Source organism: Rana temporaria, assembly GCF_905171775.1.
Source record: "Rana temporaria chromosome 7 unlocalized genomic scaffold, aRanTem1.1 chr7d, whole genome shotgun sequence".
In the NCBI taxonomy this organism is placed as follows: Eukaryota; Metazoa; Chordata; class Amphibia; order Anura; family Ranidae; genus Rana; species Rana temporaria.
In genome coordinates this window covers 25001-34095 of record NW_024404471.1, presented here as the reverse complement: position 1 = coordinate 34095, position 9095 = coordinate 25001, and the positions used below count along the sequence as shown (strand labels likewise).

Genomic DNA, 9095 nt, shown 5'->3' with positions numbered 1-9095 from the left:
CACTCACTGGATCCCCGTCACTCACTGGATCCCCGTCACTCACTGGATCCCCGTCACTCACTGGATCCCCGTCACTCACTGGATCCCCGTCAGTCACTGGATCCCCGTCACTCACTGGGTCCCCGTCACTCACTGGATCCCGTCGCTGTTCAGATGCTCCGGGTCAGCATGGCCCCGGAACCAGGAACACCGTGTGGTACGCACTCCCTGTCCAAGTAGGCCATACCGCCGGGCGCCGTGATGTGGGTGGGTGCCACACTGGACAAAGGAGACCCAGAACCAATGGCGTCTGTCCCATAAATACCCCTCCCCAGCATGCACAGCGAGGATAGACCCTCCTGATTGGCTGCTGGGGAAGAGCACCCAAACCCTGAATCTACTGCTGCCACCTGCAGCCCCGGGGCTGGAAGAACACCCCAATACAGCAGGATGACCCACAGCACAGCTGAGACTGAGACCCGGCTCTGCACACTCCGATCTCCCGGGACTGTAAGGTCACATGATATACTCCTGACCCCCTGAACACTTGGCTCCTCCTACGTTTAGCTTAGTTTGGCCACACCCCCAGCACTCTCCTGTATGGAAGGGGTGGAGCACTGGGAGGCGTGTCCTGCAGAGGATCGGGGTGAGTGGGCGTGTCTGCTCCTATGGCAGGACAGCGGGTTAGAGATGACTCCTCCCTCCGCTTATGACCAGGGAATCGGAGCGCAGTGGGTGGAGTCTGCTGAAATTACGGGGCGGGGTCTCTTTCCTGCACAGATCAGAGGCCTGAGCGGCACAGCAGTCTCCCATTGGTGGAAAGTCTTACTCCGGCCCCGCCTCTGCCTGAGTGCTATTGGGGAAGATCCGAGGTTGGATTTCGGCCCCGCCCCGTCCCGACGTTCCCTTGGCAACCGGAGACGCTTCCTGCAAACGCCGGGCGGAGGAGCGAGGTGAGTGTGCGGGAAATCCCGGGGGGGGGGTCCCTGGAAGGTCGGGGTGTCTCTGGAGGATCGGGGGGTGTCCCTGGAGGAGGAGGAGGGGGGTGTCTCTGGAGGAGGAGGGGGGGTCCCTGGAAGGTCGGGGTGTCTCTGGAGGAGGGGGAGTGTCCCTGGAGGAGGAGGGGGTGTCTCTGGAGGAGGGGGGTGTCTCTGGAGGAGGGGGGGGGTCTCTGGAGGAGGAGGGGGTGTCTCTGGAGGAGGGGGTGTCTCTGGAGGAAGGGGGGTGTCTCTGGAGGAGGGGGGGTCCCTGGAGGAGGAGGGGGTGTCTCTGGAGGAAGGGGGGGGTGTCTCTGGAGGAGGGGGGGTCCCTGGAGGAGGAGGGGGTGTCTCTGGAGGAGGAGGGGGGTGTCTCTGGAGGAGGAGGGGGGTGTCTCTGGAGGAGGGGGGTCCCTGGAGGAGGAGGGGGTGTCTCTGGAGGAGGAGGGGGTGTCTCTGGAGGAGGAGGGGGTGTCTCTGGAGGAGGAGGGGGGTGTCTCTGGAGGAGGAGGGGGGTGTCTCTGGAGGAGGGGGGTCCCTGGAGGAGGAGGGGGTGTCTCTGGAGGAGGAGGGGGTGTCTCTGGAGGACAGGGGGGTGTCTCTGGAGGAGGGGGGTGTCTCTGGAGGAGGAGGGGTGTCTCTGGAGGAGGAGGGGGTGTCTCTGGAGGAGGAGGGGGTGTCTCTGGAGGAGGAGGGGGGTGTCTCTGGAGGAGGAGGCGGGGGTGTCTCTGGAGGAGGGGGGTGTCTCTGGAGGAGGAGGGGGTGTCTCTGGAGGAGGAGGGGGGTGTCTCTGGAGGAGGAGGGGGTGTCTCTGGAGGAGGAGGGTGTGTCTCTGGAGGAGGAGGGTGTGTCTCTGGAGGAGGAGGGGGTGTCTCTGGAGGAGGAGGGGGGTGTCTCTGGAGGAGGAGGGGGTGTCTCTGGAGGAGGAGGGGGGTGTCTCTGGAGGAGGAGGGTGTGTCTCTGGAGGAGGAGGGTGTGTCTCTGGAGGAGGAGGCGGGGGGTGTCTCTGGAGGAGGAGGCGGGGGGTGTCTCTGGAGGAGGGGGGTGTCTCTGGAGGAGGAGGGGGTGTCTCTGGAGGAGGAGGGGGGTGTCTCTGGAGGAGGAGGGGGTGTCTCTGGAGGAGGAGGGTGTGTCTCTGGAGGAGGAGGGTGTGTCTCTGGAGGAGGAGGCGGGGGGTGTCTCTGGAGGAGGAGGGGGTGTCTCTGGAGGAGGAGGGGGTGTCTCTGGAGGAGGAGGGGGTGTCTCTGGAGGAGGGGGGTCTATGGAGGACAGGGGGGTGTCTCTGGAGGACAGGGGGGTGTCTCTGGAGGACAGGGGGGTGTCTCTGGAGGAGGGGGTGTCTCTGGAGGAGGAGGGGTGTCCCTGGAGGAGGAGGGGGGTGTCCCTGGAGGAGGAGGGGGGTCTCTGGAGGAGGCGGGGGGGGTCTCTGGAGGAGGCGGGGGGGGTCTCTGGAGGAGGAGGGGGGTGTCTCTGGAGGAAGGGGGTGTCTCTGGAGGAGGAGGGGGTGTCTCTGGAGGAAGGGGGTGTCTCTGGAGGACAGGGGGGTGTCTATGGAGGAAGGGGGGGTGTCTCTGGAGGAGGGGGGTGTCTCTGGAGGAGGAGGGGGTGTCTCTGGAGGAGGGGGTGTCTCTGGAGGAAGGGGGTGTCTCTGGAGGACAGGGGGGTGTCTCTGGAGGAGGAGGGGGTGTCTCTGGAGGACAGGGGGGTGTCTCTGGAGGAGGAGGGGGTGTCTCTGGAGGAGGGGGGTCTCTGGAGGACAGGGGGGTGTCTCTGGAGGACAGGGGGGTGTCTCTGGAGGAGGGGGTGTCTCTGGAGGAGGAGGGGTGTCCCTGGAGGAGGAGGGTCTATGGAGGACAGGGGGGTGTCTCTGGAGGAGGGGGGTGTCTCTGGAGGAGGGGGGTGTCTCTGGAGGAGGAGGGGGTGTCTCTGGAGGACAGGGGGGTGTCCCTGGAGGAGGAGGTGGTGTCTCTGGAGGAGGAGGGGGTGTCTCTGGAGGAAGGGGGGTGTCTATGGAGGAAGGGGGGGGTGTCTCTGGAGGAGGGGGGGTGTCTCTGGAGGACAGGGGGGTGTCTCTGGAGGAGGAGGGGGTGTCTCTGGAGGAGGGGGGGGTGTCTCTGGAGGGGGGGGGGGTGTCTCTGGAGGGGGGGGTGTCTCTGGAGGAGGGGGTGTCTCTGGAGGAGGAGGGGGTGTCTCTGGAGGAGGGGGTGTCTCTGGAGGACAGGGGGGTGTCCCTGGAGGAGGGGGGTCTATGGAGGACAGGGGGGTGTCTCTGGAGGACAGGGGGGTGTCTCTGGAGGAGGGGGGTGTCTCTGGAGGAGGAGGGGGTGTCTCTGGAGGAGGGGGGTGTCTCTGGAGGAGGGGGGTGTCTCTGGAGGAGGGGGTGTCTCTGGAGGAGGAGGGGGGTGTCTCTGGAGGAGGGGGTGTCTCTGGAGGAGGAGGGGGTGTCTCTGGAGGAGGGGGTGTCTCTGGAGGACAGGGGGGTGTCCCTGGAGGAGGGGGGTCTATGGAGGACAGGGGGGTGTCTCTGGAGGACAGGGGGGTGTCTATGGAGGAGGGGGGGTGTCTCTGGAGGAGGGGGGTGTCTCTGGAGGAGGAGGGGGTGTCTCTGGAGGAGGGGGGTGTCTCTGGAGGAGGGGGGTGTCTCTGGAGGAGGGGGTGTCTCTGGAGGAGGAGGGGGGTGTCTCTGGAGGAGGGGGTGTCTCTGGAGGAGGAGGGGGTGTCTCTGGAGGAGGGGGTGTCTCTGGAGGACAGGGGGGTGTCTCTGGAGGACAGGGGGGTGTCTATGGAGGAAGGGGGGGTGTCTCTGGAGGAGGAGGGGGTGTCTCTGGAGGACAGGGGGGTGTCTATGGAGGAGGGGGGTGTCTCTGGAGGAGGGGGGTGTCTCTGGAGGAGGAGGGGGTGTCTCTGGAGGAGGAGGGGGGTGTCTCTGGAGGAGGAGGGGGTGTCTCTGGAGGAGGAGGGGGTGTCTCTGGAGGAGGGGGAGTGTCTCTGGAGGAAGGGGGGTGTCTCTGGAGGAGGGGGGGGTGTCTCTGGAGGACAGGGGGGTGTCCCTGGAGGACAGGGGGGTGTCTCTGGAGGACAGGGGGGTGTCTATGGAGGAGGGGGGGTGTCTCTGGAGGAGGGGGGTGTCTCTGGAGGAGGGGGTGTCTCTGGAGGAGGAGGGGGTGTCTCTGGAGGAGGGGGGGTGTCTCTGGAGGAGGAGGGGGTGTCTCTGGAGGACAGGGGGGTGTCCCTGGAGGACAGGGGGGTGTCTCTGGAGGAGGAGGGGGTGTCTCTGGAGGAGGGGGAGTGTCTCTGGAGGAAGGGGGGTGTCTCTGGAGGAGGAGGGGGTGTCTCTGGAGGACAGGGGGGTGTCCCTGGAGGACAGGGGGGTGTCTCTGGAGGACAGGGGGGTGTCTATGGAGGAGGGGGGGTGTCTCTGGAGGAGGGGGGTGTCTCTGGAGGAGGGGGTGTCTCTGGAGGAAGGGGGTGTCTCTGGAGGACAGGGGGGTGTCTCTGGAGGAGGAGGGGTGTCCCTGGAGGAGGAGGGGGGTCCCTGGAAGAGGGGGGGGTGTCTCTGGAGGAGGGGGTGTCTCTGGAGGAGGGGGTGTCTCTGGAGGACAGGGGGGTGTCTCTGGAGGACAGGGGGGTGTCTATGGAGGAAGGGGGGGTGTCTCTGGAGGAGAAGGGGGTGTCTCTGGAGGACAGGGGGGTGTCTATGGAGGAGGGGGGTGTCTCTGGAGGAGGGGGGTGTCTCTGGAGGAGGAGGGGGTGTCTCTGGAGGAGGGGGTGTCTCTGGAGGAGGAGGGGGGTGTCTCTGGAGGAGGAGGGGGTGTCTCTGGAGGAGGAGGGGGTGTCTCTGGAGGAAGGGGGGTGTCTCTGGAGGAGGAGGGGGTGTCTCTGGAGGACAGGGGGGTGTCCCTGGAGGAGGGGGGTCTATGGAGGACAGGGGGGTGTCTCTGGAGGACAGGGGGGTGTCTCTGGAGGACAGGGGGGTGTCTATGGAGGAGGGGGGGTGTCTCTGGAGGAGGGGGTGTCTCTGGAGGAGGAGGGGGTGTCTCTGGAGGAAGGGGGTGTCTCTGGAGGACAGGGGGGTGTCTCTGGAGGAAGGGGGTGTCTCTGGAGGACAGGGGGGTGTCTCTGGAGGAGGAGGGGGTGTCTCTGGAGGAGGAGGGGTGTCCCTGGAGGAGGAGGGGGGTCCCTGGAAGAGGGGGGGGTGTCTCTGGAGGAGGGGGGGGGTGTCCCTGGAATTCTTGCGCAGACAGCGATGTGCGCCCCCCCCCCCCCATGTTATGTATTCCGCTGGCAGCAGCTCCAGGCCAATCGCTGTCCCCGTATGTCATTTGACACTCCCCCAACCGCTGTGCCCCGCCCCCCGTATAACTGGGGGGTCCCCTTTTTATTTCAGTCGCTCATACGTTCGGTGATATGGCGCCTCCCATACAGACTGGGCCCATTATCCTGTGGCGCCCTCTTGTGGGTGACCCGCTCCCGGTCCTGCTGAAATATAATGACAGCCGGGTCACTTACAGGACGGAGGAGCAAAAAATGTCCCGGTCATGAAGGGGGGTAAATCTTCCAGAGGTGAGATCACACCTCCCAACTTTCTGAGATGGGAATGAGGTACACCTATCAGCAAAAGTATGCAGGCATAGGACACACCCCTTGCCACGCCCCCTTAAAGGAGAATTGTACAAAAAAAAAAAAGGATTGGTTGAACCCACAAGGGATTTTTTACCGGCTTTTGGAATTTAGAGATCAGATGAAAGGTTTATCTCTGGGAAACACTTTCTGAAAGATAAAAAGTGCATTTTATATACAACTTTATGGATCAAACCAAAATGAGGGACAAATGAGGAGAATGAGGGACATTGCTCCAAATCAGGGACAGTTGGGAGGTAAGGGTTAATGATGATGTTTAGCACTGATGATGCTTTTCGTTAGCACTGTGTACAGCTTTGTATATCTCCTGAAGAAGCCTACAAGGGTGAAACATGTTAAGAGCACATTCCACAAATCCTCTTAATTAATCTTGCTCTGCCATCGCCGTCCCCCTCCCGCCATCGCCGTCCCCCTCCCGTCATCGCCGCCCCCCTCCCGCCATCGCCGCCCCCCCTCCCGCCATCGCCGTCCCCCTCCCGCCATCGCCGTCCCCCTCCTGCCATCGCCGTCCTCCTCCTGTCAGTCCTTCTCCTGCCATCGCCTTCCCCCTCCTGCCATCGCCGTCCCCCTCCCGCCATCGCCGTCCCCCTCCCGTCATCGCCGTCCCCCTCCCGTCATCGCCGCCCCCCCTCCCGCCATCGCCGTCCCCCTCCCGCCATCGCCGTCCCCCTCCTGCCATCGCCGTCCTCCTCCTGTCAGTCCTTCTCCTGCCATCGCCGTCCCCCTCCTGCCATCGCCGTCCCCCTCCTGCCTTCGCCGTCCCCCTCCCGCCATCGCCGCCCCCCCTCCCGCCATCGCCGTCCCCCTCCTGCCATCGCCGTCCCCCTCCTGCCATCGCCGTCCTCCTCCTGTCAGTCCTTCTCCTGCCATCGCCTTCCCCCTCCTGCCATCGCCGTCCTCCTCCTGTCAGTCCTTCTCCCGCCATCGCCGTCCCCCTCCCGCCATCGCCGTCCCCCTCCCGCCTTCGCCGTCCTCCTCCCGCCATCGCCGCCCCCCCTCCCGCCATCGCCGTCCCCCTCCCGCCATCGCCGCCCCCCCCCTCCCGCCATCGCCGTCCCCCTCCCGCCATCGCCGTCCCCCTCCTGCCATCGCCGTCCCCCTCCTGCCATCGCCGTCCCCCTCCCGCCATCGCCGTCCTCCTCCCGCCATCGCCGTCCTCCTCCCGCCATCGCCGTCCTCCTCCTGTCAGTCCTTCTCCTGCCATCGCCGTCCCCCTCCCGCCATCGTCGTCCCCCTCCCGCCATCGCCGTCCTCCTGTCAGTCCTTCTCCTGCCATCGCCGTCCCCCTCCTGCCATCGCCGTCCCCCTCCTGTCAGTCCTTCTCCCGCCATCGCCGCCCTCCTCCCGCCATCGCCGTCCTCCTCCCGCCATCGCCGCCCCCCTCCTGCCATCGCCGTCCTCCTCCTGTCAGTCCTTCTCCTGCCATCGCCTTCCCCCTCCTGCCATCGCCGTCCTTCTCCTGCCATCGCCGTCCCCCTCCTGCCATCGCCGTCCCCCTCCTGCCTTCGCCGTCCTCCTCCCGCCATCGCCGTCCTCCTCCCGCCATCGCCGTCCTCCTCCCGCCATCGCCGCCCCCCCTCCCGCCATCGCCGTCCCCCTCCTGCCATCGCCGTCCCCCTCCTGCCTTCGCCGTCCTCCTCCCGCCATCGCCGCCCCCCCTCCCGCCATCGCCGTCCCCCTCCCGCCATCGCCGTCCCCCTCCCGCCATCGCCGTCCCCCTCCCGCCATCGCCATCCCCCTCCTGCCATCGCCGTCCTCCTCCTGTCAGTCCTTCTCCTGCTTTTGCCGCCCCCCTCCTGCCATCGCCGTCCCCCTCCCGCCATCGCCGTCCCCCTCCCGCCATCGCCGTCCCCCTCCCGCCATCGCCGTCCCCCTCCCGCCATCGCCGTCCCCCTCCCGCCATCGCCGTCCCCCTTCCGCCATCGCCGTCCCCCTCCCGCCGTCCTCCTCCTGTCAGTCCTTCTCCTGCCATCGCCGTCCCCCTCCTGCCATCGCCGTCCCCCTCCTGTCAGTCCCCCTCCCGCCATCGCCGTCCCCCTCCCGCCATCGCCGTCCCCCTCCCGCCATCGCCGTCCCCCTCCCGTCATCGCCGTCCCCCTCCCGCCATCGCCGTCCCCCTCCCGCCATCGCCGCCCCCCCCTCCCGCCATCGCCGTCCCCCTCCCGCCATCGCCGTCCCCCTCCTGCCATCGCCGTCCCCCTCCTGCCATCGCCGTTCCCCCTCCTGCCATCGCCGTTCCCCTCCTGCCATCGCCGTCCCCCTCCTGCCATCGCCGTCCTCCTCCCGCCATCGCCGTCCTCCTCCTGTCAGTCCTTCTCCTGCCATCGCCGTCCCCCTCCCGCCATCGCCGTCCCCCTCCCGCCATCGCCGTCCCCCTCCCGCCATCGCCGTCCTCCTCCTGTCAGTCCTTCTCCTGCCATCGCCGTCCCCCTCCCGCCATCGCTGTCCCCCTCCTGTCAGTCCTTCTCCTGCCATCGCCGTCCCCCTCCTGCCATCGCCGTCCCCCTCCTGCCATCGCCGTCCTCCTCCCGCCATCGCCGCCCGCCATCGCCGCCCCCCCTCCCCCCATCGCCATCCCCCTCCTGCCATCGCCGTCCCCCTCCCGCCATCGCCGTCCCCCTCCTGCCATCGCCGTCCCCCTCCTGCCATCGCCGTCCTCCTCCTGTCAGTCCTTCTCCTGCCATCGCCGTCCCCCTCCCGCCATCGCCGTCCCCCTCCCGCCATCGCCGTCCTCCTCCTGTCAGTCCTTCTCCTGCCATCGCCGTCCCCCTCCTGCCATCGCCGTCCCCCTCCTGTCAGTCCTTCTCCCGCCGCCGCCCCCCCTCCCGCCATCGCCGTCCCCCTCCCGCCATCGCCATCCCCCTCCCGCCATCGCCGTCCCCCTCCCGCCATCGCCGTCCTCCTCCTGTCAGTCCCCCTCCTGCCATCGCCGTCCCCCTCCTGCCATCGCCGTCCCCCTCCTGTCAGTCCTTCTCCCGCCATCGCCGCCCTCCTCCCGCCATCGCCGTCCTCCTCCCACCATCGCCATCCCCCTCCCGCCATCGCCGTCCCCCTCCCGCCATCGCCGTCCTCCTCCTGTCAGTCCCCCTCCTGCCATCGCCGTCCCCCTCCTGCCATCGCCGTCCTCCTCCTGTCAGTCCTTCTCCTGCCATCGCCGTCCCCCTCCTGCCATCGCCGTCCCCCTCCTGTCAGTCCTTCTCCCGCCATCGCCGCCCTCCTCCCACCATCGCCGTCCCCCTCCCGTCATCGCCGTCCCCCTCCCGTCATCGCCGTCCCCCTCCCGTCATCGCCGTCCCCCTCCCGTCATCGCCGTCCCCCTCCCGTCATCGCCGTCCCCCTCCCGTCATCGCCGTCCCCCTCCCGCCATCCCCCTCCCGCCATCGCCGTCCTCCTCCCGCCATCGCCGTCCTCCTCCCGCCATCGCCGTCCCCCTCCCGCCATCGCCGTCCCCCTCCCGCCATCGCCGTCCCCCTCCCGCCATCGCCGTCCCCCTCCCGC

At 67.5% G+C, this 9095-nt stretch overlaps 1 protein-coding gene across 1 annotated transcript in view; it reads left to right on the top strand.

Annotated features, from left to right (window-relative positions):
- Nucleotides 1-741: 741 nt before the first annotated feature.
- The window catches only part of LOC120921882 (coiled-coil domain-containing protein 17-like), a 33279-nt gene continuing 24925 nt past the window's right edge, over nucleotides 742-9095 (top strand). The window contains exon 1 of the mRNA XM_040334372.1: nucleotides 742-932. The gene's annotated coding sequence lies outside the window, so the exon portion shown is untranslated. The remainder of the gene's footprint in view (nucleotides 933-9095) is intronic.